Here is a 10,123-nt window from a genome sequence, read left to right as displayed (position 1 = left end):
TGCATCGCGGAAGTGACAGTTCAAATACTGAACGGAAAATAAGTAATTTAGAAGCTTTACCTACCTCTGCTCAGTTTTATGCTTTCATGTGTTTATTTGACATCAATGCACTTTATTAAAGATAATCTGCAAGAATTACTCTCTCAAGATGGGAGAGTAAATGTTTTTACATTTTAAGCTATAAATATCATGCATACCTCAGTGCCCACACGACAGGGACTTTCCCATCCCGTACCATAGTAGGATGAACTATATAATAAACTGTTGTGGACAAACTTTAGGTTGGCTTGAAAAAGCCTAGCCTGAAAGTTGATTAGATAGACAGACAGACAGACAGACAGACAGACTACTTGGTTGCTAGGGTGATCCCATTTGGTTGTGAGGCAGTTACCAGGGTGATACTAACAAGGCTCCTTGCTAGCATGAGTCAAATTAACCAACCCAGAAGTGTATACTATGTTCTGCTGCAGAGATATTTTGCTACTCGATTATTAGGGTTATCCCATCTGGTTTCTAGGCAGTTGAGAAAGTGAGCCTTAAAAGGCTCCTTGCTAGCCTGAGTCAAATGAGCCAACCCACAAGTCTCTATGAAGTTCAGGTGTAGAAATATGTGTTTTGCTACTCGGTTGCTATGGTGAGCCCATCTGGTTGCTAGGGTGATACTAACAAGGCTCCTTGCTAGCCTGAGTCAAATGAGCCAACCCGAAATTGTCTACAATGTTTTGGTGCAGAGATATGTGTTTTGCTATTCATGTGTTAGGGTGACCCGATCAGGATGCTTGGCATTTGCTAGGGTGATCCTAACAAGGCTCCTTGCTAGCTTGAGTGAAATAAGCCATCTAGGAAGTCTCTACGATGTTCTGGTGCAGAGATATGTGTTTTGTTACTTTGTTGATAGGGTGAGTTCATTTGGTTGCTAGGCAGTTGCCAGAGTGATACTAACAAGGCTGCTTGCTGGCCTGAGTCATACGAGCCAACAATGAATATTCTGATCCGGAGATATCCATCTTAGCCAATTTGAATGGAAGTCAATGGGTTTTGGTTGCTAGGGTGCACAAAATGGTTGCTACAAGATTATTATGGAAAGTAAAATATATGCTCAAGATAATTTTTATTTTATAATGTTTAATATTCTGTATTTAGGCACTAATGCTAATGCTATGCTAATGCCAGAATCACAAGACATTGTCTTGTAAAATTATTCATATAACTATGAGGTTTAAAGATATCATACTCAAATTTGAAATAGAACATTATTTGAATTGTGGCTTTGCTCCATTATGTATTTATGCATCAACAAGGCCAGTGTCATATATTATTTAATATAAATATTTATGGAAAAAAATAGCTGATCACTTCATAATAACTGTGAACTTTTCTAACAATTTTTTTCATGACTTTATATTGATTGATTCATATATAGTACATTTTAAGTGAACCAGAAAGGGAACCGGCTGCAAATGACCTGTGACCTGTGCTTTTGGTGTTGATGTTAGTGGGCTTAAAAGAGGACCCAGTTTCTTTTTTGGTCCTCTTCACATTAGTGTTGTCTTAGACCCCTTGTTCTTCACACCACATCTCCTTAAGAACTCAGATTCCATTGCAGATAAGGCTGTCATGATTTTGAAATTTGGCTGACATTAATTTGAAATAATAAATAATTATTATGATAAACAGTTGTCATACAAATTGTCATACTTCTTAAGGTTCATGTATGCTTATTACAAATAGGCCTACACCTTAAGTAGTAATTTATTGACGTTTAACTTGAAATCATATAATAAAATAGGGCCATATTATTACTTTTAAGGCTTTAAAAAATATAGAATTTTTCTTTCAAAAATATTGCACAGGGATAGAAGTACATAAAAAGTCATATTTTACGTTATATAATTTATGAAACCTATACAACCCCGCCAATCATATTACATTATGCTATAGTAATAATGTATACTGTATTTATGTCTTAAATTCTTAACAACTCACATTATCACTTTAAATTATATTTCATGAATGGGCCAAAGGTAAATATCTGAAATGCATACATTTTCAGATATTTTGGATAATACACTAAAATTGGAAAACCATTTGAACGCAATCTGATAGATGTGTGATGTGGCAGTAACAGCTACTGACTGAATTTGGCACTTCATGAAATCACTAAATAACAGACATTTAAGAACAACATTAATTGGGAGGAGGTCACGTGACGCCATGCGAGAAGCAGATGTGTGAGCGACAGCTCTGCGCACTTTGCTAATTTTTTTATTATTTTCATGCCATAATCTGGTGAAATTCAATATACCCAGTTATACATGTATTGCACTTTGAGCTAAATATGGCCAAGAAGTCAAAATCCTCAGGCTCTGGAGACATTGAAAGACACTTACATGTTCAAGATGAGAGCGCTGACGGGCCTGTGGACCGGGAACTCGTTTTGGATGGCGCGCCCCGAGAAATCCAGCGTCAGCTGTCCAACATGTTTGTGATGCTGACGAAGGTTGTTGCTGACTTGGAGGACACTGTAATACATTGATCTATTACAGCCATGGAAACAAAATTCTCTGAGTTAGTTACAAGAGTGGCGGATGCTGAGAAACAGATAGATTATCTGGAGTCATCGGAGAGGGAATAGTCCGCTAATCCACCAGCGACAAAAGTTGATTTGGAACATGTTTTTGAAAAGCTTGAATATCTTGAGAATAGAAGCCGCAGGAATAACATCCAAATTGTTGGAATTCCTGAGCAAGAGGAGGGCAGAGATTTGGTGAAATTCCTAGACGAGCTCTTCCCGAGTCTGCTCGACATAACAGACCATAATCTGGAAATTGAGCAAGCTCACAGAGTCCCGGCTCGGAGATCTGCTGAGGGAGATAGGCCTAATTTCAGATGATCCGATAAAGATCTTGTGTTGTGCCAGGCAAGGAGCAAAATACATCTTTCTTGGAAGAATCACAATATTTTCTTGTTCCCAGACATGCAAATTCGACAAGAGAAAAACGCAATCGGTTCAAGCTATGTGAGAAACTCTTACATCAATGGAAGATCGCTTTTGCACTGATGAAACTGAGAATAGACACCAAGGATGGTCGCAAGGTATTTTTGTGCCCAAAACAATCATTGTCATTCATAAAAACAATGGATGAGTAACCACTGGGTATTTCCCATGTGAGTGGATCGACTCACTGTTGATTGACTCGATTGTCGAAGGAAGATGGGCAAGGCAAGGCAAGGCAAGTTTATTTATATAGCACATTTCATACACAATGGTAATTCAAAGTGCTTTACATAGAAGAGATTAAAATAAGAATAATAATAAAAAAAGAATAATTGAAACAGTTTAGAATATAAAATAAAATAAAATACAGTACAAACAGTCGGACACACAGTGTCACAGTGCTCATTCAGTAAATGCACAGCTAAACAGATGTGTTTTGAGTCTGGATTTGAATGTGACTACTGTAATAGCACATCTGATCTCTTCTGGAAGCTGGTTCCAGTTGCGGCTGGCATAATAGCTAAAAGCAGACTCTCCTTGCTTAGAGTGAACCCTTGGTATTTCTAGCTGATGTGATCCTAATGATCTGAGTGATCTGTTGGGTTTATATTCAGTGAGCATATCTGCAATATATTGAGGTCCTAGCCCATTGAGTGATTTATATACCAGTAATAATACTTTAAAATCAATCCTAAATGTAACTGGGAGCCAGTGTAAAGACCTGAGGACTGGTGTGATATGTTCATATTTTCTGGTTCTGCTCAGAATCCTGGCAGCAGCGTTCTGTATGAGCTGCAACTGTCTTATTGTCTTTTTGGGAAGGCCAGTGAGGAGTCCATTACAATAATCCACCCTGCTGGTGATGAAAGCATGCACAAGTTTCTCTAGGTCTTGACTGGAAACAAAGCATCTAATTCTTGCAATATTTTTCAGATGATAGTATGCTGATTTAGTTATTGCTTTGACATGACTACTGAAACTAAGGTCTGACTCTAGAGACACACCAAGATTCCTGATTTGAGTTTTAGTTGTTTGAACCCTAGCGTCAAGGTATGCATTCACCTTGAGAACTTCATCTTTGTTTCCAAACACAATGACTTCAGTTTTGTCTTTGTTTAACTGAAGAAAGTTTTGGCACATCCAACTATTTACTTCATCAATGCATTGGCACAGGGAGTCAATGGGGCTGTAATCGTTAGGTGATAGGGCTAAGTAGATCTGTGTGTCGTCTGCATAGCTGTGGTAAGCAATTTGGTTCTCTCTCATTATTTGGCTCATTGGGAGCATATAACAGGTTGAACAGGAGTGGCGCAAGAATTGAGCCTTGAGGGACTCTGCATGTCATGGACGTCCACTCAGACTTATGGTCTCCTATACTCACATAATAACCTCTCCCTTCTAAGTATGACCTGAACCATTTTAGGACCATCCCAGAAAGCCCCACCTAGTTTTCCAGCCTGTCAAGAAGTATGTTGTGATCGACAGTGTCAAATGCAGCACTGAGGTCGAGTAGTACCAGTACTGATAATTTGCCTGTATCAGTATTTAAGCGAATATCATTTATTATCTTTATGAGCGCTGTCTCTGTGCTGTGATGCGATCGGAAACCAGATTGAAAATTGTCAAAGTATCCATTCGAGTTCAAGAATTTGTTCAGCTGATTGAAGACGACTTTTTCAATGATCTTGCCTATGAAAGGAAGATTTGAGATCAGTCTATAGTTGCTTAATATGGTCTTATCCAGATTGCTCTTTTTCAAGAGGGGCTTGACAACTGCAGTTTATCACTTCTAGGAGATCTGCTTCTAAACAGTTGAACACACTTTTGAAAAAAGATGTGGGAAGTGCATCAAGGGTGCAGGTTGATGTTTTAAGGTGCTGTACGGTTTCTTCCAAAATTTTGCCATTAATTTCTATGAAATCAGACATAGTAACTACTTTCTCAGGTTGTGGTTTGATTTGTCTGACCCCAGCACAACTCAAGGATGTGCTGATCACCATTCTGATATTATTGATTTTTTCAGAGAAGAAAGAAGCAAACTCATTGCACTTGCTGTCTTAGAGCATTTCACTGGGAATCAGGCCTGTAAATAATGATAAGTAAAATGCGTGGAGCAACTTTTAACACACTACCCAGATATTCGAAAGACGGGTAATTCCCAAATTATATTTGCTTACATTGATAGACATCTTTAAAAAGAGCAGCTAAACCCCCACCTCTCCTACCTTCTCTGCAGACACTCAAAAAAGTAAAGTTAGGAGGGGATGTTTCATTAAGGTCTGTTGCACTACAGCTGTCTTCTAGCCAAGTTTAATTTAGAAACATAAAAAATCCAGGTTGTATGTGCTTATTAAGTTGTTGACTAGAAGTGATTTATTTTTAAGTGAGCGGATGTTTAAAAGTGCTAACTTGAAAGTCGTACTTTTTGTCCCCACAGCAATCTTAGTTTGGTGTGTAATAGGCACCAGATTAGATGGGTTTGCTGTACGGCTTTTGAAGGCCTTAGACTTTCTATCATGTAACCGAACAGCAATAGAGAAAGATACAGGCACACTGGGTTCCCGCTTGTTTTGTAAACATTTGAGAAAGTTACTGTATCATAGAGGGGACCCGACACATATAACTGAGAGCTGGTATCAGTTGTTTTTGGTTCACCTTGAGCTGATGGAGGAGGGTGTGAGCCCTGGCGTTGTGGCAGAGGCTGAAGAGCTCTTACAGAAGGAGGGGAGGGCGAGCTGGGCCCGCAGGCTTTGGTGGTTGAGGGGCCTGCCGTTTTTTGCTTGATATCTGGGGGCTTGCAGCAAAAGAGTGGGATAGTTTGGTTCCAGCATACACCAGTTCTTCCATTTTCTCTGAGAAGCACAGATGTGGAGATGCTGGAGAGAGGGATAACATGTCTGGTGAGAGGAGCTGTTGCTGTGGTGTTATCGGAGGCTGTAATATGCTGTCCTGGTTTCCCTAGGTGTTTCCAGAAAGTCGTCCTTGGGTGCTGAATCTTGGAGCAGTTCTAATATGTCACAGTCTGTCTGTGGTGAGATTTGTGGGCAGGGCTCAGCTGAGATTGTGTCCGTGAGCAGAAATTGTTGTGGCTGAGTGGTGTTATCATTGTCCTTGTGTGATTTGTCAACCGCATGTCCATTCAGGTGCTGAAGTGAAGTCCTGTGGTCATTCATACTGTGTCCAGGTGTGTGTGTGTGCCATTCAGATTGAGTGGATTGGCACACACTGCAGAAGGATGATTGAGGGAGAAGTAGATATTGTCCTTTAGCACTCTTGAACCAAGTTTGTTTGGGTGGTGGCTATCCTGTCGAAAAAGTTGCCTCTGACTCCAGAAAAGATTGAAGTTGTCAATGAAGTTAACTCCTTTTATATTGCAGGTTTTTTTGCAGCCATGTATTAAGCCCAAGCAACCGTGAAAATATGTTTGTTCCTCTTGCTGGAAGTGGTCCACTGATGAATGTTTGAACTTTCAGTCTTTTAAGTGTTTCAAAAAGTTCATTGAAATCCTTCTTATGGAGTTCTGACTGCTCTTTATGAATATCATTCTTCCCCACATGAATGATGAGTCGATTTGCAGTCTTATGTTTCATCAGAATGTTCTGAAGTTCCCTGTTTACATCCAAAGTTGTTGCTTGTGGAAGGCAGCATGTAGTTGTATCCCTGCTGCTAATGTTTCTGATTATGGAGTCACCCACTATCAGAGTCCTGGGCCCAGCTGCGCTCTGAGCTGAATGCCGCTGTCTGCTCGACCTTGAGCACCAGTTAGCATCAGTGTTAGCTACTGGCTGATTCAGTCTGTGTTCGATCACATTCATCACATTTGGGGATTCCTCATTCACTAATACTTCAAATCTGTTCTCAAGATGTATAGGCGGTGGTAGGAAACCAGTGTTTGCAATCGTTGTCAAAGCTGTATCTAGGGTAGAGGATGCTACTGCGGCAATATGTGATGCTCGTGACAATCTGATGTCTTGGTCTCGCTCCCTGTTTGTGCCATCGATTTGTAAGTCGATCGGCTTGTTTCTCTACACTCAGTATGGCCTGTCGAGGAGCACTAGATTCATGGGACTCACTGGCTGTATGACGAAGCTCTGTTGTGTGTTCCGTCTGGTTTGGTGGTCCCGTAAGTAACTTTGTTTCAAGAATTGCAATCCTTTGTAAAAGTCTGTGGCAGTTAGTGCAGCAAGTAGATTCCAGAAGAGGCATTTTCTCTTATCCTTTTGAATGTAGGCAGTTTTGAAGATGGGCGTCATTTTTGTTTCTGTTTGTGTTGGTTTCGCCTAGCACCTGGAGTTTGTTTTGTGGAATGACACTCCAAGGAACTTTTGCATTGACGGAAGATCACTTTTACACTGAAGTTTTCGGCTAGATTTAGAACGGACACGATGGGTGACTGCAAAATATCTACATGCCTACTCAAAGGATGTCTTTTATAAGTTGACGGACTAAGTCATGGTGTATTTTTTACATGCTGCCTCAGAGTGAACTTGACTCGCTCAATACATTCTTGACCATCCGAGGAACCGGGACGCATGTTTTGTTTCTTTTTGTGATGTTCCGCATAGAAGCTGGAGTATGTTTTGTGGAATAACACTGCTTCGGGACAGTTATGGATGAATCTGGGGGGGGGGTGTTCAGGATTTTATTGTTGCACTGATGCTGAAATGTGGTATTTTTAATTTTGTGTTTGACACACAATTAATTTTTTCTATTATATCAAAATGTCAAATGTTAATAGGAGTAGATTATCTCTCTTCATATGGAATGTGAATGGGTTGGGGCACCCCATAAAAAGAAGGAAGGTTATTTCCTTTCTTAAACGTAAGAAATACGATACTGTGTTTCTTCAAGAAACTCATCTTTCCCTGCAGGAAGCTGGTAAACTTGAGAAGATATGGGGTGGGCATGTTTTCTTTAGTGCTGGCTCAAGTAAAAGTAAGGGAGTCATTATATTGGTAAATAAACATCTAAAATTTAAATTTCTCAAACAGATTAATGATTAATTTGGAAGAGTCATTATTGTTTTAGCTGAAATTCAGGGGCAAAGACTGATTTTGGCTAATATTTAAGCACCTAATGCTGATGATCAAGGCTTTTTTATAGATCTTGAAGGGATGTTGCATGCTGCTGGCACCCCTCGTGATATAATATTGGGAGGAGACTTTAATATATTGATGGATTCAGTCCTTGATCATAGTGAATAAAAAGTGTGCAAGCCCCCTAGAGCAACATTGACACTTTACAGAATGTGTAAAAACCTTGGTCTTACAGATATTTGCAGACTTTTGAACCTGGTAGGGACTATACATTTTTTTTCATCAGTACATTTATTAAGATTTATTCTAGAATAGATTTTATATATATATAAGTCCCTCATTTCCTCTGTTGTGGATTGCTCAATTGGAAACATCTTAGTCTCAGATCATGCCCTGGTGAGTTTAGATGTGCTGTCACCTCTTTCTTTTATGGAGAAAAATAAATCATATAGTTGGTGCCTTAGTGTACCCTATCTCGCCACTGCAAAGCCTTTCGATGAAACTAACCGAAGAACATATATATATGTACATATAGATCAGGTGGGGTTTATTCAGGGCCTCAGCTCTTCTGATAACATTAGGCGTTTCATCAATATCATGTGGTCAGTGGCGAATGATCAGACTCCGGTTGCTGCCATCTCACTTTATGCAGAAAAGGCATTTGATATGGTAGAATGGGATTATCTTTTTAAGATTTTGGAAATGTATGGGCTCGGGAGTGCATTTATTGGTTGGATTAGGTTACTTTATAGACACAAAGCAGCAGTACAAATAAATTGACTAATTTCAGATTATTTTACTCTGAATAGGGGCACTCGGCAGGGTTGCCCACTTTCCCCATTATTGTTCTGTCTTTCCCTGGAACCATTAGCAGCCGCAATAAGAATGGAGGATGATTTTCCAAGGGTGATTGCAAGAGGCGTGGCGCATAAGCTTCTGCTTTATGCAGATGATATTTTATTATTTGTCTCTGACCCTACTAGATCTATGCCTTGCCTCCACAGAATTATTAATTAAATTTCCAAGTTCTCAGGATACAAAATCAATTGGGCTAAATATGAAGCTTTGTCTCTGACAGTGTACTGTCCAGTAGCGGCCTTCTAGCTGGGTGCCTTCCAGTGGCCAAAACAGGGCATTAAGTATTTGGGTATTTTATTCCCAGAAAATTTTTCTGATTTAGTTAGAATTCATTTGAACCCTTTAATAAAAAGATTTTCGAGTGATGTGGGCAGGTGGGCTTAATTGCATTTATCGATGATTGGGAAGGTTAGTGTTATTAAAATTGATTGTATTCCAAAATTCAACTACCTGCTACAGTCACTCCATATAGATGTCCCTCTCTCATCCCAGGTTAAATTTCAATAAGTTACATAGGCCGCTTGGCCGTTTTTTTATACATTTGGTCTCAGACATTTGGCTCATTGGTCGCTTCCACCTGAGAGAGCCCCTCCCTGATTTTTTATTGAAAAGGATGTTCTTGCCCCTATCTCACCACTGCAAAGCCTTTCGATCAAACTAACCGAAGAAGATAAGTCACACCCTGTTATCTTGCATTTACACTCGATATGGACAAAAGTGTCCTGAGTGTTTAATTTGGATATTTATTTAAATGTAGCCTCGAGCATATTGCTGAACCCTAAACTATGTATTAATAAGTCCCCTTTCTGTTGGTTGATTGGATTGTGAGGGGGGTTAATACACACTGTGACCTATATGAGAGTGGAGTATTGAGACCTTTTGAAAATTTGGTCCAACATTTTGGCATTCCCAGATCTCAATTTTATAAGTATTTACAGCTGCGACACCTACTCTGCACTGTTTTTGGGAGTGGCACGCACCCCAGTAGTGCGGCAGGTATTCTGGGAGTGGTGATTGCTGGTATCAGTGTATTGCTCCCTGCTAATCCAGAGTCTGGGGGACGGAACTTTAAATTCTCTCAAAAGATTATGTGAGAAAGATCGAAACTTGACATTGGAGGAGGGGGTGTGGGCTAGGATCCTAAAAAACGTCAAGTCTGCATCTAGGGATGCAAGGGTTCGCCTTATGTAATTTAAGATCTATTTAATTGGACCCCTCTCTAGGTTATATA

The sequence above is a fragment of the Xyrauchen texanus genome, chromosome 13, assembly GCF_025860055.1.
Source record: "Xyrauchen texanus isolate HMW12.3.18 chromosome 13, RBS_HiC_50CHRs, whole genome shotgun sequence".
In the NCBI taxonomy this organism is placed as follows: Eukaryota; Metazoa; Chordata; class Actinopteri; order Cypriniformes; family Catostomidae; genus Xyrauchen; species Xyrauchen texanus.
This window is presented reverse-complemented; position numbering follows the sequence as displayed.